At 44.5% G+C, this 24,924-nt stretch overlaps 1 protein-coding gene across 4 annotated transcripts in view; it reads left to right on the forward strand.

Moving 5' to 3' along the window:
* The first annotated feature begins 273 nt into the window (after positions 1 to 273).
* The window catches only part of LOC139276100 (NEDD4-like E3 ubiquitin-protein ligase WWP1), a 298,242-nt gene continuing 273,591 nt past the window's right edge, over positions 274 to 24,924 (forward strand). For all 4 annotated transcript variants that reach the window (XM_070893584.1, XM_070893611.1, XM_070893601.1 and 1 more), the window contains exon 1: positions 274 to 356. The gene's annotated coding sequence lies outside the window, so the exon portion shown is untranslated. The remainder of the gene's footprint in view (positions 357 to 24,924) is intronic.

Below are 24,924 nucleotides of genomic sequence, written 5' to 3' on the forward strand. Positions count from 1 at the left end.
GGTTTCTCTCTTCACAGATATACTGACCTGACCTGCTGAGCGTTTCTCGCATTTTCTGTTTTTATTTAAGATCTCTTTCCACTGTAGATCTCATCCTCTTGCCTGTCTCACAAAAAAAACCAACAGCTGAGCACACCACCCCTTTGGCCGCACGCGCGCTCCCGAGGTTGTGAACGGCGCGCGCTGACACCGGCGGGGGGCGGGCACGAACAGGGTGTCGGTGACGCTGTGTGTGCGAGTGTCGGTGCCGGAGATGGGAATCGGAGAGCGGGGCTGCGCGGAGGAGCGGAGAAACCAGGAGTAGGGGAGCCCGGAACCGGAGCGGCAACGCCTGGGAGGAGGAGGCCTTTAAATCGGTGAGAAGCGCGGGCCTGGCGGGCAGGGTGACGGCGGGCCGTTGTTTTGTATTTGAGGGGAGGGAAGGGGAGGGGACGGGGCGCTCGGTCAGTGCGAGAGCCAGAGCCAGACTCGGTGGACACGGCGATCACTCCAGCTCCGGGCTGTCAGTGATGGAGGAGGTTGCGAGCGGCAGCCCGGGCCCACGGCCCCCGCTAAACAAGTGCGCTGCTTATCAGTAACCAGAACTGGCCGGGGCCCCCGCGGGCCCATCTGACCCATTGACCGAGGCCCGGTGAATGGTGGTGGGCCCGAACACTGAGTCTGTAGACAACCCTCCCCCTTCTCTCCGCCCGCCCCGAGCGAGCCCAGACATGTGCCCCTCTTCCCCCTTGGACCGAGGGGCAACAGGGACCCGCAGCCGGGCTGGAACAGCCTTCCTGACCCGACTTTGCGTCCAGCGCAGCCCAGCCTAGGGCTCGCACTCAATCCGGATTGTGCAACAACAACAAAAAATAGATCAGTGTTATTAATAAAAAGTTATTGTCAAATGACGGGACATTCTCTCTTGGAACTGGTTTTCGTCGCTAATAAATGGATCCCAGGGATTACAATTTGAGGATTGCATTTAGCCTGTCGAACAGTCAGAGATACAAAGAGGCAGAGTGTGACTGGATTTGTCCCCAGGGCTGGGTAGTACACCCGAACGGGGGAGAGGGGTTTGTTTGTGAGAGGGGACCACTGCAGTTCTGTCTGCATGCTGCTCTACTAGCAATCACAAATGTTCATGACCATGACGAAGCAGCCGCACGTCTTGTACTTGTAGATGAGTATTTTTGGTTAAAACCTTACTCGATCTGCGTCCTTGTAGGTTGCAATCCAGTGGATCTGGTGTGATTTGAGAGAGAACGCACATTGCAAGTTTTACCGTTTGTAGACGTTTGACGAAAGCACCTTTTAGGGTTTTTAAAAATGTTTTCTGGACTCCTGTCAGCTGTAGCTTGTCCTCTATTCCCCCCCCCCCCCCCCCCGGTATGTAAGGTCCCAGATCCGATCATTCCTGGATTCCTCTGCCTCTGCTGACAGAAGTAAAACATTGCAGCAGCATCTATTTTCTGGGCCTTTTGTAGGCCCGATGCTGCCTGTAAGAATACAGCTGATGTACTGTTTACAGTTTTGTAATTACTGTGTACTGACAGATTCTTAACCCTCCCATACGAGAAGGAAAATTATAGTTGTAGTCGTGCTCTGTCTGCCGGTGCCTAAACGACAACTGACGCAATTCAGGAATGGCCTTGCAGACCTGTACTGTATTTTACAGATCAAGTCCTTTATAAAAACAGTTTGCTTTTATAAAATCAAGGAAAGCATAGCAACATGGAATTTAAACACAATCACGACAGGAGAGAGTATGTCGGCAGCAAAGCCCCATTTCTCTTACACTTGCTTAATCGTGTATTCATTTATTGTTTTAGAGTTGCGATTACACAGAATTGTGAGCATTCAAATTAAAAGTCCAAAATATTCTTTGAAGATAAAACTACATCTGTAAATTATAGTTTTTAAAGACTATGTCTACGAAATCAATTCATTTAAAGCTGATGCTAAATATCTACTTTTGAAAGCTTTTTCTGACAAAAGTCTGGCCAATCTGAAACCTGGTGCCTGTATGTATATTACTGTGTTTGTTCTTCAGTACATTAGAAGCTTATTTTCCTGTGACCACCTGGACAATTATTTTAAGTTACAGACATTTGCTAAATTACCTCATCTTGATAGCTAGATCACAGTGACTGAGATTGCAGCTTGTTCAATTACTGCTGATGCACATTATTTGCTGTTAATATACATAAACTGCATTTGTGATCATCTTTACTTCATTTGTCTCTAAATTGGAAAAGGATAAAATTAAATAACAGGAAGACATGCAAAAAGTTCCTAGTGATATGACATCTACTTAGCTCGATTTAAAAAAAAATGTTGATATATGCATGACCTCAAATTAATTGGCACTAGTTATCAAGGAATATATGCACAATACAATGACTTTTCAGTTTATTTCTCTGATTGTAGCAACAGGCTGTAAAGGATTCAGAGATGATTTTAAATTATGCAAACCATAGAGCTCTCAACTCCGGGTCAGAAGCAGAAGGAAACTTTGATTGACACAGTCCTACGATTCTGTATGACTCTCTGCATTCTTGCTCTATGTGAATTGAAAGTAACTGAGAAACAGCCCTAATTTGAAGATGTGAAGCATCGTGGTCATGAACTTATTTACAAATATTCTGATGATATGATATAGATTTTGTTAATGTTTTACTTCAGTAAACCAGAGTTGGGAAAGAGTGGCACTGGCAGAGACTAGGAAGTTGTGTACCTGCATTGGAAGACCACAGAAGAAGTTTTATGAAGGCAAGGAGGGGAAGTTGTGATTTTTAGAAAAATGCTAAGAGCAGTCATATTAACTTCCTTAATCAAGTTGATAATCATAGATGTTCTTAAAAAAACACATACTGAAAATCTGAAACAAAAGAAATGCTGGAAACAACGATAAAGAGAAAATAATAGGTTACTGTTTTGGTATAAACCTATCACCAGAACTCTTGTTTCATTTTCTGAAAATTATCTTTTTATTTGTTTTGTGCGGTGGGTGGGGCGCGGGGAGAATGGAGAGAGAAGAATAGTAGCTCTGAAGGGACAAAATACAGTTTGTAAAGCAGAGGTCATGGAGAGAAAATTGGAGGGTGAATCTCTTGGTCTGGTCTCGTGCTCCTCCTTGTGGTGAACTTGAGTGGCGTGGGAGAAAATCTTGGCTATCATCTTGGTTAGAAACTGTTTATGGCCTTGGGAGACAGAGGGAGAAAAACATAAATTACAAGAATAGAAAAAAATATTGTGCTAATACCATACGCGCATCATTAAACTTTGAGTTATATTGTATGTATGTTATAAAGTTGGAGGACTGTTTACAATATACATGTGAAAACAATAGTTGAATTCTAATATTTCCCATGCAGCCTTATTGCAGTGCTGCTTAGAGAAATCAGAGAAGTGATGAGACTCATTGCAGTGTTTGTGAGGGCACACTTGTAGAGACATATAAAATTGATACTGATGTGTAAAAGAATCCAAAGACATTTTCTTAGTATTAGAAACTGGCCTGAAGTTGATGTTTGGAATTTATTTTTTTCAGTTAAAGAGATGACAATTTTATATTTTATTCGCCCGTTGCAGCAGCATCTTCAAATTGGCAAGACAGGCGTTGCGTAGAATGTGATTGCTTGGAGATGTTATTTATTTGGCAAGGGCAAATGCGTTAAGGCAATTACTGTTAGGTCAACCATACCAAGTGCATTAATAGCTCTATCCAAACTCCAATTTGTCAGTTAGAAAAACAATGTTTTTGGCGCAGAATATATTTTCGTTTGGCATAAAAAAGTAAAGGCCAGATAATTAAAAGGATGTTTTCTACTATGAGCGAAACATTTTATTATATGAGTGAGATTTGTTTTTGCTCTGTAGGAAGGTACTAATATTTTGACTCAAGTATGTGTTTAAATTTTCATTTTATAAACATCACTGTGAATTTCAGTTACATGTCTTTCCAATTGGCTTATGATATTGTTTGTATTGATTAAACAGTAACATTAACATTTCTGTAGCTTTAGAAATGACTTTGAGAGTAGAAGAAAAGGTGTAGATGGAGGATTAGTGTTGAAAATAACAATGGCAGCAAGTGTTCTGCAAATGGGCAAAATGGTAACTGATCACTACATCTAAATAAAACCAGATTGTTGAACTTAATGGCCAAGTGGGGAACTAAAGAATCGTTTTTTCACCCCCACACAATACCTATGTACAGTGCTTTATTACGAAAGTTCTCCAAGCGTTTTACATAATGACTTGTATATCCTTGCATGTAAGTTGTATTGAGGAGTAGAGCGGGTAAATTTATTTATTCTTGTTGCGCTTGAAGCAAATTCTCCAACCACCACCAAGTCTAGATCACAGATAATCTATTGCAGAGACAGATTGTAGAGTTTATACTGTCAATTGTAAACCAGAGTGCACTGGAAATTAGAAATGGTTTGGTTTGCAGTTGACATTATAAACAGGGCATAAATGACAAAGTTGAACACTAAGTGACAAATGAGATAAACTGAATATCTCACTGCTCCAGACTGTAGCAAGTCAGAAGGTTGTGAGTCCAAACCCCGCTATGGACTTGAGGGCCGAATCTAGGTGGCTGCTTCACTTAATCCAAGGGTTAAGTCATGGCAGGAGAGCTCAGACACGTGTTATGCTCCTCCTGTACTATGTGGGAACTCAGGGACGCTTCCGGTGTCCCTGACGACTACGTGTGCGGGGAGTGCATCCGCCTGCAGATCCTGACGGACCACATTGTGGCACTGGAGCTGCGGGTGGATTCACTCTGGAGCATGCACAATGCTGAGAATGACGTGAATAGCACGTTTAGCGAGTTGGTCTCACCGCAGGTAAACGGTACACAGCCAGATAGGGAATGGGTGACCAACAGGAAGAGCAGTGTAAGGAAGGTAGTGCAGGGGTCCCCTGTGGTCATCCCCCTGCAAAACAGATACACCGCTTTGGCTACTGTTGGAGGGGATGACTCTTAAGGGGAAGACAGCAGCAGCCAAGTTGATGGCACCGTGGGTGGCTCTGCTGCACAGGAGGGCAGGAAAAAGAGTGGGAGAGCGATAGTGATAGGGGATTCAATTGTAAGGGGAATAGATAGCCGTTTCTGTGGCCGCAACCGAGACTCCAGGATGGTATGTTGCCTCCCTGGTGCAAGGGTCAAGGATGCCTCGGAGCGGGTGCAGGACATTCTGAAAAGGGAGGGTGAACAGCCAGTTGTCGCGGTGCATATAGTTACCAACGATATAGGTAAAAAATGGGATGAGGTCCTATGAGAAGAATTTAGGGAGCTTGGAGCCAAATTAAAAAGTAGAACCTCAAAAGTAGTAATCTCAGGATTGCTACCAGTGCCACGTGCTAGTCAGAGTAGGAATCGCAGGATAGCTCAGATGAATGCGTGGCTTGAGGAGTGGTGCAGAAGGGAGGGATTCAAATTCCTGGGACATTGGGACCAGTACAAACTGGATGGTCTGCACCTGGGCAGGACCGGAACCAATGTCCTAGGGGGAGTGCTTGCTGGTGCTGTTGGGGAGGAGTTAAACTAATATGGCAGGGGGATGGGAACCTATACAGGGAGGCAAAGGGAAATAAAAGGGAGACAGAGGCGAAGGAGAATAGTAAAAGTGGAGGGCAGAGAAACCCAAGGCAAAAAATAAAAAGGGCCACATTACATCAAGATTCTAAAGGGGCAAAGTGTGTTAAAAAGACAAGCCTGAAGGCTCTGTGCCTCAATGCGAGGAGTATTCGGAATAAGGTGGACGAATTGACTGCACAGATAGCAGTTAATGGATATGATGTAATTGGCATCACAGAGACATGGCTCAAGGGTGACCAAGGCTGGGAACTCAACATCCAGGGGTATTCAACATTTAGGAAGGATAGACAGAAAGGAAAAGGAGGCGGGGTGGCGTTACTGGTTAAAGAGGAAATTAACACAATAGTAAGGAAGCACATTGGCTTGGATGATGTGGAATCGGTATGGGTGGAGCTACGGAATACCAAAGGGCAGAAAACACTGGTGGGAGTTGTGTACAGACCACCAAACAGTAGTAATGAGGTTGGGGACAGCATCAAACAATAAATAAGGGATGTTTGCAATAAAGGTACAGCAGTTATCATGGGCGACTTTAATTTACATATAGATTGGGCTAACCAAACTGGTAGCAATGCGGTGGAGGAGGATTTCCTGGAGTGTATTAGGGATGGTTTTCTTGACTAATATGTCGAGGAACCAACTAGAGAGCTGGCCATCCTAGACTGGGTGATGTGTCATGAGAAGCAACTAATTAGCAATCTTGTTGTGCAAAGCCCCTTGGGGAAGAGTGGCCATAATATGGTAGAATTCTTTATTAAGATGGGGAGTGACACAGTTAATTCAGAAACTAGTGTCCTGAACTTAAGGAAAGCTAACTTCAATGGCATGAGGCGTGAATTGGCTAGAATAGATTGGCAAATGATACTTAAAGGGTTGACGGTGGATAGGCAATGGCAAACATTTATAGATCACATGGATGAACTTCAACAATTGTATATCCCTGTCTGGAGTAAAAATAAAACAGGGAAGGTGGCTCAACCGTGGCTAACAAGGGAAATTAAGGATAGTGTTAGATCCAAGGAAGAGGCATATAAATTGGCCAAAAAAAAGCAGCAAACCTGAGGACTGGGAGAAATTTAGAATTCAGCAGTGGAGGACAAAGGGTTTGATTAGGAGGGGGAAATAGAGTATGAGAGGAAGCTTGCTGGGAACATAAAAACTGACTGCAAAAGCTTCTATAGATATGTGAAGAGAAAAAGATGAGTAAAGACAAACATAGGTCCCTTGCAGTCGGACTCAGGTGAATTTATAATGGGGAACAAAGAAATGGCAGATCAATTGAACAAACACTTTGGTTCTGTCTTCACGAAGGAAGATACAAATAATCTTCCGGATGTACTAGGGGACCGAGGGTCTAGAGAGAAGGAGGAACTGAAGGATATTCTTATTATGCGGAAAATTGTGTTGGGGAAATTGATGAGATTGAAGGCTGATAAATCCCCGGGGCCTGATTGTCTCCATCCCAGAGTACTTAAGGAAGTGGCCCTAGAAATAGTGGATGCTTTGGTGATCATTTTCCAACAGTCTATATCAATTCGGGATCAGTTCCTATGGACTGGAGGGTAGCTAATGTAACACCACTTTTTAAAAAAAGGAGGGAGAGAGAAAACGGATAATTACAGACCCGTTAGCCTGATATTAGTAGTGGGGAAAATGTTGGAATCAATTATTAAAGATGAAATAGCAGCGCATTTGGAAAGCAGTGACAGGATCGGTCCAAGTCAGCATGGATTTATGAAGGGGAAACCATGCATTTTCTGAATTTTTTGAGGATGTAACTAGTAGAGTGGACAAGGGAGAACCAGTGTATGTGATGTATTTGGACTTTCAAAAGACCTTTGAAAAGGTCCCACATAAGAGATTGGAGTGCAAAATCAAAGCACATTGTATTGGGGGGAGGGGGGGTGGTAATGTACTGCCGTGGATAGAGAATTGGTTGGCAGACAGGAAGCTGGGAGTTGGGATAATCGGATCCTTTTCGGAATGGGAGGCAGTGACTAGTGGAGTGTCACAGGGCTCAGTGCTGGGACCCCAGCTCTTTACAATATATATTAATGATTTGGCTAAAGGAATTGAATGCAATATCTCCAAGTTTGCAGATGATACTAATCTGGGTGGCGGCGTGAGCTGCGAGGAGGATGCTAAGAGGCTGCAGGGTGATTTGGACAGGTTAGGTGAGTGGGCAAATGCATGGCAGATGCAGTATAATGTGGATAAATGTGAGGTTATCCACTTTGGAGGCAATAACACGAAGGCAGAATATTATCTGAATGGCGGCAGATTAGGAAAAGGAGAGGTGCAACAAGACCTGGGTGTCATGGTTCATCAGTCATTGAAAGTTGACATGCAGGTACAGCAGGCGGTGAAGAAGGCAAATGGCATGTTGGCCTTCATAGCTAGGGGATTTGAGTATAGGAGCAGGGAGGTCTTGCTGCAATTGTACAGGGCCTTGGTGAGGCCTCACCTGGAATATTGTGTTCAGTTTTGGTCTCCTAATCTGAGGAAGGACGTTCTTGCTATTGAGGGAGTGCAGCGAAGGTTCACCAGACTGATTCCAGGGATGGCTGGACTGACGTATGAGGAGAGACTGGATCAACTGGGCCTTTATGCACTGGAGTTCAGAAGGATGAGAGGGAATCTCATAGAAATGTATAAGATTCTGACGGGACGGGACAAGTTAGATGCGGAAAGAATGTTCCCGATGTTGAGGAAATCCAGAACCATGGGACACAATATTAGGATAAGGGGTAAGCCATTTAGGACTGAGATGAGGAGAAACTTCTTCACTCAGAGTTGTTAACCTGTGGAATTCCCTGCCAGAGAGTTGTTGATGCCAGTTCATTGGATATATTCAAGAGGGAGTTAGATATGCCCCTTACGGCTAAAGGGATCGAGGGGTATGGAGAGAAAGCAGGAAAAGGATACAATATTTATGTGACTGATCCAGTTAATTGTTTGGTCAACGGTGACCCTCAGAATTTTCATGGTGAAGGATTCGGCGATGGTAATGCCGTTGAATGTCAAGGGGCGGCAGTTGTTGGAGATGGTCATTGCCTGACACTTGTGTGGTGCAAATGTTACATGCCACTTATCAGCTCGAGCCTGAATGTTGTCCAGGTCTTGCTGCATGCAGGCATGGACTGCTTCATTATGTGAGGAGTTGCGAATGGAACTGAACATTGTGCATTCATCAGCGAACATTCCCACTTCTGACCTTATGGTGGAAGGAAAGTCATTAATGAAGCAGCTAAAGATGGTTGAGCCCAGGACACTGCCCTGTGGAACCCCTGCAGTGATGTTCTTGGACTGAGATGATTGACCTCCAACAACCACAGCCATCTTCCTTTGTATGACTCTCGCCACTGGAGAGTTTTCCTCCTAATTCCCATTGACTTCAATTTTAATAGGGCCCCTTGATGCTATACTTGGCCAAATGCTGCCTTGATGTCAAGACAAGTCACTCTCACCTCACCTCACCTCTGGAATTCAGCACTTTTATCCATGTTTGGACCAAGGCTGTAATGAAGTCTGGAACCAAGTGGTCCTGGTGGAACCCAAACTGAACATCAGTGAGCAGGTGAATAAGTGCTGCTTGATAGCACTGTTGACGACACCTTCCATTAATTTGCTGATGATTGAGAGTAGACTGATAAGAACATGAGAAATAGGAGCTGAAGTAGGCCATTCGGCCCCTTGAGCCTGCTCCGCTATTCAGTAAGATCATGGCTGATCTTCTAGCTCAACTCTATTTTCTTGCACTATCCCCATATCCCATAATATCTGTCTTTGAATATATTCAATGACTGAGCCTCCTGGGGTAGAGAATGCCAAAGATTCACCACCCTCCGAATGAAAAAATGTCTTCTAATCTCAGTCCTAAATGGCCGACCCCTAATTCTGAGACTATGACCCCTGGTTCTTGACTTTGCAGCCAGGAGAAACGTCCTCCCTGTATCTACCCTGTCAAGCCCTGAAAGAATTTTGTATGTTTCAATGGGATCATCTCTCATTCTTCTAAACTCTAGAGAATAAAGGCCTAGTTTACTCAATCTCTCTTCATAGGATAATCCCCTCATCCCAGAAATCAGTCTGGTGAACCTTCGTTGCACTCCCTGTATGGCCAATATATCCTTCCTTAGGTAAGGAGACCAAAACTGTACACAATACTCCAGATGTGGTCTCACCAGAGACCTATATAATTGCAGACATCTTTACTCTTGTACTCAAATTCTCTTGTAATAAAGGCTAACATACCATTTGCTTTCTTAATTGCTTGCTGTACCTGCTGGTTAACTTTCAGTGATTCATGCACAAGGACACCCAGGTCCCTTTGTACACCAACATTTCCCAATCTTTCCCCATTTAAAAAATACTCTGCTTTTCTATTTTTCCTCCCAAAGTGTATAATTTCACATTTCTCCCTATTATATTCCATTTGTCATGTTCTTGTCCACTCACTTAGCCTGTCTGTATCCCCTTGAAGCCTCTTTGCATCCTCCTCACAACTTACATTCCCACCAAGCTTTGTATCATCAGCAAACTTGGATATATTACATTTGGTCCCCTTATCCAAATCATTGAAATAGATTGTAAATAGCTGAGGCCCAAGCACAACCTTGCGGCACCCCACTAGTTGCAGTCTGTCAACCCAAAAATGACCCATTTATTCCTACTCTCAGCTTTTTGTCCGTTGACCAGTTCTCAATCCATGCGAGTATATTGCCTCCAATCCCATGAGCTCTAATTTTGTTTAATAACCTCTTGTGTGGCACCTTATCAAATGCCTTCTGAAAATCCAAATATACCACATCCACTGGTTCCCCCTTTCCTATTCTGCTCGTTACAACCTCAAAAAACTCAACAGATACGTCAAACATGTTTTCTCTTTCATAAATCCATGTTGACTCTGCCCAATCCTATTATTATTTTCTAAGTGTCCTGTTACCACGTCCTTAATAATAGATTCTAGCATTTAACTTACTACTTATGTCAGGCTGACTGGTCTTTAATTCCCATTTTCTCTCTCCCATCTTTCTTAAATAGTGGCGTTACATTTGCTACCTTCCAATCTGCGGGAACCATTCTAGAATCTATGGAATTTTGGAAGATGACAACCAGTGCATCCAATATCTCTATAGCCATCTCTTTCGAAACCCTTGGATGTAGGCCATCGGGTTTAGGGGATTTATTGGCATGCAGTCCCATTAATTTCTCCAGCACTATTTTTTTTAGTAATTCTAATTTATTTCAATTCCTCATTCTGAATAGACCCTTGGTTCTCCACTATTTCCGGGAATTATTTTGTGCCTTCCCTGAAGACAGACAGACAGATAGTATGTGTTTAATTTCTCTGCCACTTCCTTATTCCCCATTATAATTTCTTTTGTCTCAGCCTATAAGGAACCCATATTTACTTTCACTAATCTTTTTCTTTTTACATACCTATAACAGCTTTTAGTCTGTTTTTATGTTTCTTGCTAATTTATCTCATTCTGTTTTCCCTTTCTTCATCAATTTCTTGGTCCTCCTTTGATGAATTCTAAAATCCTCCCAATTTACAGGTTTACTACTCTTTTTCGTAACATTATAAGCCTCTTTCTTTGATCTAATACTATTTTTAACTTCTTTTGTTAACCATGAATGTACCACTTTTCCTATCAGGTTTTTGTGCCTTAAAGGAATTTGCTGTAAATGATGTATTATTCATAAATTCATAAATAAATTCATAAATTGCACGTCTACCATCATACCTTTTTAATATAGTTTCCCAATCTACCTTAGCCAATTCGCCCCTCATACCTATGTAGTTTGCTTTGTTTAGATTTAAGATCCTAGTTTCAGGTTTAACTATATCACTTTCAAACTCAATATAAAATTCTATCATATCATGGTCACTCTTCCCGAAAGGCCCTTTTACTATCAGGTTATTATTTAACCTTTTCTTATTGCACAATACTAGATCTAAAATAGACTGTTCCCCAGTTGGTTCCACAGTTGGTTCCTCAGGATACTGATTTAGAAAACTATCTTGTATAAATTCCATGAATTTATCCTCTACACTATTACTGCAAATTTAGTTTGCCCAGTCTATATGTAGATTAAAGTCCCTCATGATTACTGTATTAGTCTTATTACATGCAGTTCTAATTTCCTGATTTATACTCTGCCATACTTTACAACTATTGTTTGGGGGGCTATAAACAACTCCCACCAATGTTTTCTGCCACTTGCTGTTTCTTAGCTCCACCCAAACTGATTCTTCTTCTTGATTTTCGGAGCGAAGATCCTTTCTCTCTATTGCTTTTATCCCATCCTTTATTATTAGGGCTACCCCTCCTCCTTTTCCATTTTGCCTATCTCTTCGAAAAGTTAAGACTCCTGGAATATTTATTTCTCAACCTTGGCCACTTTGCAACCATATCTCCATAATGGGTATTAGATCAAACCATATTAAATTCCCTAACCACTAACTCCATCCCTCTCCCTAGCATCAATCTGAGGGTGAACCAAACTGTTCGCAACCTAGGTGTCATATTTGACCCCGAAATTAGTTTCCAGCCACATAGCCGCAGCATAACTAAAACCGCCTTTTTCCACCTCCGTAACATTGCCCGCCTCCGCCCCTGCCTCAACTCTTCTGCTGCTGAAACCCTCATTCATGCCTTTGTTACCTCTAGACTTGACTACTCCAACTCACTCCTGGCCGGCCTCCCACATTCCACATTACGTAAACTTGAAGTCATCCAAAACTCAGCAGCCAGAGTACTAACCCGCACCGAGTCAAGATCACCCATCACCCCTGTGCTTTCTGACCTACATTGGCCACCAGTTAAACAAGACCTCGATTTCAAAATTCTCATCCTTGTTTACAAATCACTCCATGGACTTGCCCCTCCCTATCTCTAATCTTTTTCAGCCTCACATTCTCACAAGATGTCTGCGCTCCTCAAATTCTGGCCTCTTGAACATCTTTCATTATAACTGCACAACCATCGGTGGACGTGCCTTCAGCTGCCTGGGCCCTAAGCTCTGGAACTCCCTCCCTAAACCTCTGCGCCTTTCTACCTCTCTTTCTTCCTTTACGATGCTCATTAAAACCTACCTCTTTAAACAAGCTTTTGATCATCTGCCTTAATTTTTCAATTTGTCTGTAACACTGTTGTGAAGCACCTTAGGACATTTTACTACGTTAAAGGCGCTATATAAATAAAGGTTATTATTAATAATTTCTATCTGCTCTATTAATTCATCTATTTTGTTGCGAATGCTGCCCGCATTCAGATATAATACCTTTAGCATTGACTTATTTCTATTTTTCCTTGATGTAACCATAGTCACTGATCTCTTATTATGCTTGTTACTCTCTCTGTCCCTTCCTGACCCACTCTGCTTATTTTTACCCAAAACTCTACTCTAGAGCCTTGACGGGGTAGTAATTGGCCGGATTGGATTTGTACTGCTTTTTGTCGACAGGACATAGCTGGGCAGTTTTCCACATTGTCGGGTAGATGCCAGTGTTCTAGTTGTACTGAAACAGCTTGGCTAGAGGCGGGGCTAGATCTGGAGCACAAGTCTTTAGCACGACAGCCGGGATGTTGTTGGGGCCCACAGCCTTTGCTGTATCCAGTGCGCTCAGCTGTTTCTTGATATCACATGGAGTGAATCGAATTGGCTGCAGTCTGGCTTCTGAGATGTTGGGGACCTCTGGATCATCCTCGGCACTTCTGGATGATGATGGTTGCAAATGCTTTAGCCTTGTCTTTTTCACTTGCATGCTGGGCTCTGCCATCATTGAGGATGGGAATATTCATGGTGCTTCTTCCACCCGTCAGTTGTTTAATTGTCCACCTCCATTCACAACTGGATGTGGCAGGACTGCAGAGCTTTGATCTGATACGTTGATTGAGGGATCGCTTAAATCTGTTTATAGCACACTGTTTCCGCTGTTTAACATGCATATAGTCTGTGTTGCAGCTTCCCCAGGTTCGCACCTCATTTTTAGGTGCACCTCGTGCTGCTCCTAGCATGCCCTTCTACACTCCTCATCGAACCAGGGTTGGTCCTCTGGCTTGATGATAATGGAAGAGTGAGGGATATACTGGACCATGAGGTTACAAATTGTGGTGGAATACAATTCTGCTGCTGCTGATGGCTCTCAGCGCCTCATGGATGCCCAGTTTTGAGCTGTTCGATCTGTTCTGAATCTATTCCATTTAGCACGGTGGTAGTGCCACCTTAGGTCGCCTGAGGAAAACAGTGTTTGAAGACCAAGCCCTCAAAACTGCCACCAAGCTCATGGTCTACAGGGCTGTAGTAATACCTGCCCTCCTGTATGGCTCAGAGACATGGACCATGTACAGCAGACACCTCAAGTTGCTGGAGAAATAATCACCAACGATGTCTCCGCAAGATCCTACAAATCCCCTGGGAGGACAGGCGCACCAACATCAGTGTCCTCATCCAGGCTAACATCCCCAGCATTGAAGCACTGACCACACTCGATCAGCTCTGCTGGGTAGGTCACATAGTTTGTATGCCAGACACAAGACTCCTAAAGCAAATGCTCTACTCGGCTGTTTCTTCATGGCAAACGAGACAAAGGTGGGCAGTGGAAATGCTACAAGGACACCCTCAAAGCCTCCCTGACACCTGGGAGTCGCTGGCCCAAGACCGCCCTAAGTGGAGGAAGTACATTCAAGAGGGCGCTGAGCACCTCGAGTCTCAACGCCGAGAGCATGTAGAAATCAAGCGCAGGCAGCGGAAAGAGCATGCGGCAAACCAGTCCACACCCACCCCTTCCCTCAACGACAATCTGTCCCACCTGTGACAGAGTCTGTGGCTCTTTTATTGGACTGTTCAGCTACCAAAGAACTCACTTCAGGAGTGGAAGCAAGTCTTCCTCGATTCCGAGGGACTGCCTATGACCTGATGAGTGCCACACAACACGATGGGGGGTGTCCTCAGTGTGAAAATAGGACTTCGTCTCCACAAGGACTGTGCAGTGGTCACTACTACCAATGCTATCATGGACAGATGCATCTGCGACAGGTAGATTGGTGAGGACAAGGTCATGTAGGTTTTTCCCTCGTGTTGGTTCTTTCACCGCTCTTGGTGATGGATATTGAAGTTCCCCACTCAGAACTAGCCCTTGCTACCCTCAGTGCTTCTTCCAAGTGGTGTTCAACATGGAGAAGTATTGATTCATCATGCTTGACCTGAATTCATGAAACTTCAAGGGGTCCGGAGTCAATGTTGAGGACTCCCAGGGCCCCTCACTCCCGACTGTATACCACTGTGCCACCACCTCTGGTGGGTCTGTCCGGCCAGTGGGACAGGATGTACCCAGGGATGGAGGAGTCCGGGACATTGGCTAAAAGGTATGATTCTGAGAATGACTATGTCAGGCTGTTGCTTAACTGGTCTGTGGGACAGCTCTCCCAATTTTGGCACAAGTCCCCAGATGTTAGTGATGAGGACTTTACAGGGTCGACTGGGCTGGGTGTGCTATTGTGTCCGAGGCCGGTGCCTAGGTCAATGTCGGGTGGTCTGTCCGGTTTTGTTATCTGAAGTGCTGATCAGTTAAATAGTAGCTCCATAAAAGAGTAGCTCCACCGACACCTGGGAGTCCCTGGCCAAAGACTGCCCTGATTGGAGGCACTAAGTGCCTCGAGTCTCATCGCCGAGTGCATGCAGAAAACAAGTGCAGGCAGCGGAAGGAACACGCGGCAAACCTGTCCCAACCTCCCTTACCCTCAACCACCATCTGTCCCTCCTGTGGCAGGGACTGTGGCTCTCGTATTGGACTGTTCAGCCACCTAAGGACTCATTCTAAGAGTGGAAGCAAGTCTTTCTCAATTCCCAGGGACTGCGTATGACGATGAAAAGATTCCATAGCACAATTCAAAGAGGAGTGATTTGCCCTGGTGTCTGACCCACTCTCCTCCCTCATCTAACACCACCAAAAACAGATTGTCTGCTCATTCATTTGCTGTTTGTGGGACCTTGTTGTGGGTAAAATTGGCTGCCTTGTTTGCTATATAATAGATACTGTACTTCAGAGGTAATCCAATGGTTGTAAAGTGCTTTGTGATGTCCTAAGACTGTGATAAAGCGCTATATAAAGTACCACGTTATAGACGTTAGCAAAATTGAAGGGATTAAAGGAGCGTGGATATGAAATTGGCTGCAAGGCAGAAGGCAGAAAGTAGAGAGTAGTGGTGATGGTTGTTTTTCACATTGGAGGGAAGTATACAGTGATGTCCCACAGGGGTTGGTATGGAGCCACTGCCCTTTTTGATGTATATTAATGGCCTGGAGAGAGGGCATAATTTCAAAGTTTGCAGATGACACAAAGCTTGGAAATGAAGTAAACAATGAGGAGGATAGTAGCAGAGTTCAGGAGGACATAGACAGCCTAGTGAAATGGACAGACACATGGCAGATGAAATTTAATGCAGAGAAGTGTGGAGTGATTCATTTTGAAAGCAAAAATTACGAGAAGCAGTATAAACTAAATGATACAATTTTAAAGGGGGTGCAGGAATAGAGAGACCTAGGGGTTCACATACACAAATCTTTGAAGGTGGCAGGACAAGTTGATAAAGCTGTTTTTTTTTAAAAAGCAAATGGGATCCTTGTCTTTTTCAGTAGAGGTTTGGGAGGCATCAACAAGTTCACGGATACTCATCTCATAGGCAGTCCCTAGAAACGAGGATGACTTGCTTCCACGCCAATAAAGGATAAGTTCACAGGTGTTCCAATGAAGTACCTAAAATTTCAGGTCCTGAACTACATCCTGAAGAGTGGAAGATGCCTGGGTGTGGATTTTTTTAACGTGTGGTGGCCGTTGCACACCAGCCACCACACAGGCTTGACAGAGCTAGGTCTTGGTCCAGTGGCAAGGATTACCCAAGACGAATGGAGACCTGCTCTGCTGCACGGACCTAGTGCGCACACATATCGCAGTGTGGGCTGGCCCGTGCTGCCTGTGGCCACCTGGCCCCGAACTCATGCCTCTCCTGGGCCCCGTTCACGTCCCTCCACAATCTCTCGCTGCTCCTTCACCCCGACCTCGACGCTCCTGTATCTGCCCACGTTCCAATCACCATCACGCTCCAATCACTGGGTGAAAATAAGGGAAGTGAGACAGACAGACTGAGCTGTGGTGCAACTGGAAATGCATAATTCCTCTCAGTACCCTGGACGCTCATGAAAAAGGAATCGTTCAGGCATTCGGTTCATTCATTATCCAGTCACCTCTGCTGAAAGTGAGTTGTTTCGATATTAGGAAAGGCCAGGGTTATGTTTGGTTATGCTGCGGAATCCACTGTCGAACAGTGCACTGTCACTCACCTCTCTTGGTTCATACATTAAGAATGGCCCTTGACAAACTGCCACCCACGTGTCCATTAGAACGCATTGCTTCAGTAAGAAGAGGCGTAAGACAAAATGAAAAGGGAAGGCTGGATGAGCAAAAGAAAAGTTTCAGCAAAAAGATGACATTTATAGTTATTGTGGTTATAAATAGTATATCATGGTGTCACAAAGTGACTTTGGTTGCTGACTCACAGAAACATAGAAACATAGAAAATAGGTGCAGGAGTAGGCCATTCGGCCCTTCGAGCCTGCACCGCCATTCAATGAGTTCATGGCTGAACATGCAACTTCAGTACCCCATTCCTGCTTTCTCGCCATACCCCTTGATCCCCCTAGGAGTAAGGACTATATCTAACTCCTTTTTGAATATATTTAGTGAATTGGCCTCAACAACTTTCTGTGGTAGAGAATTCCACAGGTTCACCACTCTCTGGGTGAAGAAGTTTCTCCTCATCTCGGTCCTAAATGGCTTACCCCTTATCCTTAGACTGTGACCCCTGGTTCTGGACTTCCCCAACATTGGGAACATTCTTCCTGCATCTAACCTGTCTAAACCCATCAGAATTTTAAACGTTTCTATAAGTCCCCTCTCATTCTTCTGAACTCCAGTGAATACAAGCCCAGTTGATCCAGTCTTTCTTGATATGTCAGTCCCGCCACCCCGGGAATCAGTCTGGTGAACCTTCGCTGCACTCCCTCAATGGCAAGAATGTCCTTCCTCAAATTAGGAGTCCAAAACTACACAATACTCCAGGTGTGGCATCACCAAAGCCCTATATAGCTGTAGTAACACCTCCCTGCCCCTGTACTCAAATCCCCTCGCTATGAAGGCCAACATGCCATTTGCTTTCTTAACCGCCTGCTGTACCTGCATGCCAACCTTCAATGACTGATGTACCATGACACCCAGGTCTCGTTGCACCTCCCCTTTTACTAATCTGTCACCATTCAGATAATAGTCTGTCTCTCTGTTTTTACCACCAAAGTGGATAACCTCACATTTATCCACATTATACTTCATCTGCCATGCATTTGCCCACTCACCTAACCTATCCAAGTCATTCTGCAGCCTCATAGCATCCTCCTCGCAGCTCACACTGCCACCCAACTTAGTGTAATTCGCAAATTTGGAGATACTACATTTAATCCCCTCGTCTAAATCATTAATGTACAATGTAAACAGCTGGGGCCCCAGCACAGAACCTTGCGGTACCCTACTAGTCACTGCCTGCCAAAAGCTACCTAGAGGTTTCACTGAGAAGTTTTAATCATTTCTTGTGCTAGAATTTGCAAATAAAATGTTTGAACATATGGCATATGCATAAATATTTACTGAAACACATGGTATCTGATGTGCTTTTCTATTATTTGAATATCTAAATCTCATTCTATCAAAGTGTCAGTTCTGATCTACAACATGTATGTGTTTCGATTTGTAGACAGAAAATGGATGGCTAACTACCTGGGAGGAATCTTAGGGGCCGAAATTCAGGGTCCGGATAAGGTCCGTTACCACCGGTTTGCGGTGGCCATGCGGCGGAATCGAGTAGTCTCTGCATTGCAGTCAATGGGCCGCTACGACCCAAATTTAGCTTGGGGATTTTCGGCCAGTCCCCACTTTCGTCCCACTGCTGCCGACCGCCGCAAGCGCGTCATCAAAGCCTGACAAGGATACTGGTTGGACCTCAGCTTGGAGTATTGTGTCCAATTCTGGACTTTAGAAAGGATGTCAAGGCCTTAGAGAGCGAGAGAGTGTTGAGAAGATTTACTCGAATGGTACCAGGGAAAAAGGGTTTCAGTTATGTGAAGAGACTAGAGAAGCTGGGATTATTCTCTCTTCAGAGCAGTGTAGGTTAAGGGGAGATTTAATAGAGGTGTTCAAAAGTATGGTGAGTTTTGATAGTGTAGATAGGGAAAAACTTTCCAGTGGCAGAAGGGTTGGTAACCAGAGGACACAGAGTTAAGAAAACTGGCAAAAGAAACAGGGCGAGATGTGGCGAGTTACTATGATCTGGCATGCATTGTCTGAAAGGATGGTGGAAGGAAATTCAATAGTAACTTTCAAAAGGGAATTGTATCTTTGCTTAAAAAGAAAACATTTGCAAAGTTATGGGGAAAGAGCAGGGGATGTGGACTAATTGGTAGCTCTTGCAGAGAGCCAGCGCAGGCTCGATGTGTCGAATGGCCTACTTCTGTGCTTTGTGATTCTATGAAATGTAAGTTCTTTTTAACATTTTTTTTCTGGTTAGGGAAATAATTTATTTGGCATTTATCTTAGGTTTTTAAAAATTGATAATTAGTCCAACTTTTTACATTATTCTACTGTAGATTCTGATTCTCCACATGAATACTTACCTACATTAAAAAGCCTGTAAATGTAGAAAACCTAATTTGGAAGTTGTCTTTTCAGGTGTTCTCATGATTTCAATCTCCATCTCAACTCACTTTGGCCTCGCTCCTCTGAGTTGACTGCCCTCCTATCCTCCCGTAACCTCTCGAATATAAACACTTTTATCCATAATCACGGTCAACCCGTATCTTTGTTACTTCACGTGTCCTCTCTATGCTCATTGTCTTGAGCACAGATAAGACCATTTCTGATCACTTCCTTGTATCCCTCACCACTTGCATCCTCCTATCCCCTTCCAACCCCAATTATTTCTGCATCTGATGCTGTAAAAGAAATTCTCCACCACGTCACTTACAGCTGCAGTTTCAAACTTCCATCTGTGAATTTTTTGGTCGTCCATTTGCCATGATACTTATGTAGCTGTCACTTCTGCTCAATCACTCCCTCACCTCTGTCTTCGCCCTTGTCCCCAGTAAAATTCTTAGGGCTAGAATTGCATTGGCTCACCGCCCGGTTTCTGGACAGTATTGGCTGTTTTGAGCAATAACTGGGTCAGTGAGAAATTGCCCAGCTGAGTTACGCCGGTGGTTTCGAAGTATCGCTGGGGAGCGGACTGCCAGCGGCATTGTCCTCAGATCGCCCTGGCGCGATATTTGGCTCAGCGGTCACCCGTAGGTAAGTATAAAAAATACGCCCATGAGAATCAGCGGAGCTGGGTGGTAGGTGAGTAACCCTGCAAGAAAAAGGTAAGTAATTGTTTTTTTACTCATTATTTTAAAATTCTGTTGTAGTGATTTAAGTTAAAACGGTCCTGAGAATGTTTTTATGATTTTTTATGTTCTGTTTTTTGAAAAAATATTTTGTGTTTTTCTCCTAAGCTCAACCTGCAGCCTCGGGGTAAATTTTTAGTGAATTTTTTAATTATCGCCCAAGAACCACCCAATCAACCCCAAATTCCACGTTTTTGCCGAGAATCAGGTTACAACGCCCATTTTTTTCGCTGGGTGGATTTTTTTCTTTTTTGGGGGGAAGTTTTTGCCGGCGATAATCTTGGGAATCTTAGCGATCTTTTGGGCGGCAATCGGGCGCTGGTGGGTTGTTAGGAAATTCTAGCCCTTACTCTTTCCCACATTGGTCATTCTTCTGATATGATTCCCATTTTGCGCTCTTAAGTCCAATGGGTGCACAACTGGTTTAGTCGTCCATTGCCTGATCTGGCTGGACCACTTCAAGCACTCTTGGGCCTACTGTCCTCCGCCAAAACTGCGAACTACTCCAGGATCATCCTGGAATGCTAAAATAACCCGAACTTCTTTTCTCCACTACCAACCATTTCCTTAAACCCCTCTCCCCTGCCCCCTCCACCCTCGCCTCCAATAGCTGTACGGAGCTCATGGACTTCTTTGTTACTAAGATTGAGACCATCCGATCAGCTGCATTCCCCCTTTCCCCTTGCCCAGCAAGTCAAATTTCTTCCAAGGTCTCTCCTGCCCGAGCTCTGATCCTGCATCTTCCTCTAGCTTCTCTCCTATCTCCCCATACCCTCTCTGAATTAATCTTCACCCCCATGCTATCTGATATTGTAAATAGTTCCCACTCCTCGGGTATGTCCTCCCACCCTTTTGAAACGGAGGTTTTGACCCCCTCAAGAAATCTACCCTTGACCTCTCTGACCTTATAAACTATCATCCATTTCCAACCACCCTTTCCCTCCAAAGTCCTCGAATGTGTTGTTGCCTCCCAAATCTGTGCCCATCTTTCTTACAACTCCCTGTTTGAATATTTACTTCAGGTTTGCACATGGCCCTAATCAAATTCACAAATGCCGACGTCTGTAACCGTGGTGCTCTATCCGTCCTTGTCCTTCTCAACTTGTGTGCAGCAACAACACCATCTTCCTTCAATGCCTCTCCTCCATTATCTAGCTGAATGGGACTGCTCTCGCTTCGTTCCACTCATAGCAATCCAATTCCGTTGCCTCTGGAGCCCCCCAAGAATCTATCTTGGCCTAGTCCTCTTTATCGACATGCTGTCTTTCTGCGACATCATCTGATGACATGTATGCCGATGACACCAAGCCCTGCCTCTCCACCATCGCTCTCGACTGCTCCACTGTCTGTGTTGTCAGCCTGCTTGTCCAAATTAAGTCCTGGACCTGCCATCGTTTCCTGTAGTAAAATATTGGGAAGACATTGTTATTGGCCTCCACCTTAAACTCTATCCCCTTGTCTTGCCATTCCATCTCTCACCCAGGCCATCATCTCAGGTTGAACCAGACTGTTTACAACCTTGGGCTCCTATTTGAACAAACACGCAGTATAGGAAAATAGTTACTGGTGAAAAATCCCATGAATTCAATAAGGATGTAAGTGGGTGAATTTCTGCGGGGATTCTCCCACACGTTTGCAGTATCTTTCAGAGCAGCTGGCGTAAGCATTATTTACGCTGTTTTTCTGGAGGTGCCGCAGAACTTTTACCAAAGTTACAGCGGGCACGTGGGAGAATCGCTGCAGAAATTCAGCTCTTAAAAGTATAGGGCTGCTGGTGGAATAAAGGAAGAAAGCAGAAAGGAAAAACTTGTATTTTATAGCACTGTCGCGCACCAATCGCAAGGTCCCGTGTAGGCTGCTTAGCAGCTCTTGCTGCTGGAAGAGATACTGTGCATGCGCGGCCGGGCAACAAATTTAAAGGGACCGCACACAAAAAGAATTAGAGGGAACATTATCAAATTTTGTTTGAAAACGCTCCTGTGAAGCGACTTGGGATGTGTTGTCTCATTAAAGGAATTCTATAAACACAAATTGTTGTTGTTGTGGACTTCAACAACAACTTACATTTATATCGCGCATTTAATGTAGCAAAATGTCCCAGGGCGCTTAACAGGATTGATATCAATAAAAAACATTCTTGACACCAAGTCACAAGTCACCAAAAGCTTGCTCAAAGAGGTAGGTTTTGAGGAGCATCTTAAAGGAGAGAGAGGTAGAGAAGCGGAGAGGTTTAGGGAGGAAATTCCAGAGTTTAGAGCCAAGGCAGCTGAAAGCACGGCCTCCAATGGTGAAGTGATTAAAATCGGGGAGCGAATGTGCAAGAGGCCATGAATGGAGGAGCGCGCAGATCTCAAAAGGCTTGTCGGGCTGGAGAAAGTTACAGAGGTAGGGAGGGGCGAGGCCATGGAGGGGTTGAAAACAAGGATATAGATTTTAAAATTGAGGTGCTGTCTGACCGGGAGCCAGTGTAGGTCATCAAGCACAGGGGTGATGGGTGAACGAGACTTGGAGTGAGTTAAGACACGGGTAGCCGAGTTTTGGATGAGCACAAGTTTACGTAGGGTCGAAGGTGGGAGACCAGCCAGGAGAGCATTGGAATAGTCAAGTCTAGAGGTAACAAATGCATGGATGAGGGGCTCAGCAGCAGATGAGCAGAGGCAGGGTCGGAGTCGGGCGATGTTACGGAGGTGGAAATAGGCAGTCTTGTTTGATTGAGCGGAACTGTGGTTGGAAGGTCATCTCGGGGTCAAACACGACTCCAAGGTTGCAAACAGTCTGGCTCAGCTTCAGACAGTTGCCAGGGATGGAAAAGTGGCCAGGGAACAGAGTTTGTTGCGAGGACCAAAGACAATGCCCTTCGTCTTCCCAATATTTAGTTGTAGGAAATTTCTGCTCATCCATTATTGCATGTTATGATCACTATGGGATAAATGTTCACGCACAATTAGGCTCAAGTAAATCTGGCTCATTACAATATTTTCTTTTGGGATGTGGTAGTCGCTGGCAAGGCCAGCATTTATTGCCCACCTCTAATTGCCCTTGAGAAGATAGTGGTGAGCTGCTTTTGAACTGCTGCAGTCCATGTGGTGAAGGTACTCCCACAGTGCCATTGGGGAGGGCGTTCCAGGATTTTGACCCTGCGACGATGAAGGAACGACGATATACTTCCAAGTCAGGATGGTGTGTGACTTGGAGGGGGAGGTGGTGGTATACTCGTGCGCCTGCTGCCCATGTCCTTCTAGGTGGTAGAGGTTACTGATTTGGGAGGTACTGCCGATGAAGCCTTGGCGAGTTGCTGCAGTGCATCTTGTAGATGGTACACACTGCAGCCTTTGATGGAAGGAGTGAATGTTTAAGGTGCTGGATGGGGTGACAATCAAGCGGGTTGCTTTGTCCTGGATGGTATTGTGCTGCTTCTGTGTTGTTGGAGCTGCACTCATCCAGGCAAGTGGAGAGTTTTCCATCACACTCCTGGCTTGAACTTTGTAGATGGTGGAAAGATATGGCTTGCCCCCTTGTTGTCTCTAAGATATATTGTAGAAAACTATCCCGGACACACGCAAGAAATTCACTACCTTTCTGACAGGTGCTAGTCTGCTTATCCCAATCTATATGCAAGTTAAAATCCCCCATTAAAAACCAATCTGACTTTGCTACACGCTTGTATAATCTCTGCATTTATACAATCTAGCACTTCCCAGCTGCTACCAGGGGGCCTATACATAACTCTCATTACTGTTTTAAATCCTTTCCTATTTCTTAATTCTATCCATGAAGTCTCCACTGCCTGCTTACTTCTCTTTATATCCTCTCTTATCATTGAAATGATTTGATCCTTAATCACTAAGGCTACTCCTCCTCCATTTTCCCTATCTTTCCTGTAGATAAGGGCTGTTTCAGGACTGTGGCAGGACCAGAAACCTGATTGGAAGGATTCAAACATGGAATTATGGGAAAGTTGGGCATGGATTTGGGAGGCGTTAACGCATTCATGGACTTTGAAGAAGAAGTGGAGTTTGGAGATGGGGCGGTAGTTTGCAAGGACAGAGGGGTCAAGGGTGGGGTTTTTTTTGGAGAGGGGTAAAGAAGGCAGTTTTCAAGGGTGGGGGAAAACAGTACCTGAGGAGAGGGAACCATTAACAATATCAGCTAACATGGGGACTGGGAAGGATGGTCAACAGTTTGGTTGGAATAGGATCGAGGGAGCAGGAGGTGGGTCTCATGGACAGGATGACCTCAGAGATCAAGGCAGGAGATGGGATAGAATCTAGGCAATGCGTTCAATTGTAAAGAATATAGACCAGCTTTTTAAGCCTGTCTCATTAGCTAAGATGCTTTAAACTGGGAATCAATCTTGTGGTCCTCCTCTGAACTTTTTCCAAAGCCTCAATATCACCCACCATGTGAGAGCAATGTGGCTGATGTGGTGTACATGGACTTCCAAAAGGTGTTTGATAAAGTGCCACATAATAGACTTGCCAGCAAAGTTGAAGCCCATGTAATAAAATGGACAGTGGCAACATGAATACAAAATTGGCTAAGTGACAGGAAACAGAGAGTAGTGGTGAACGGTTGTTTTTTGGACTAGAGGCAGGTATACAGTGGTGTTCCCCAGGGGTCGGTACGAGGACCAATGCTTTTCTTGATTATATATTAATGACTTGGATGTGGGTGTACAGGGTGCAATCCTAAAGTGGGTGCATGAACAGAGAGACCTTGGGTGTATATGTGCACAAATCATTGAAGGTAGCAGGGCAGGTTGAGAAAACAGTTAAAAAAGCATACAGGATCCTGGGCTTCATAAATAAAGACATAGTGAACAAAAGCAAGGAAGTTAT

Source organism: Pristiophorus japonicus, chromosome 1 (genome assembly GCF_044704955.1).
Source record: "Pristiophorus japonicus isolate sPriJap1 chromosome 1, sPriJap1.hap1, whole genome shotgun sequence".
In the NCBI taxonomy this organism is placed as follows: domain Eukaryota; kingdom Metazoa; phylum Chordata; class Chondrichthyes; family Pristiophoridae; genus Pristiophorus; species Pristiophorus japonicus.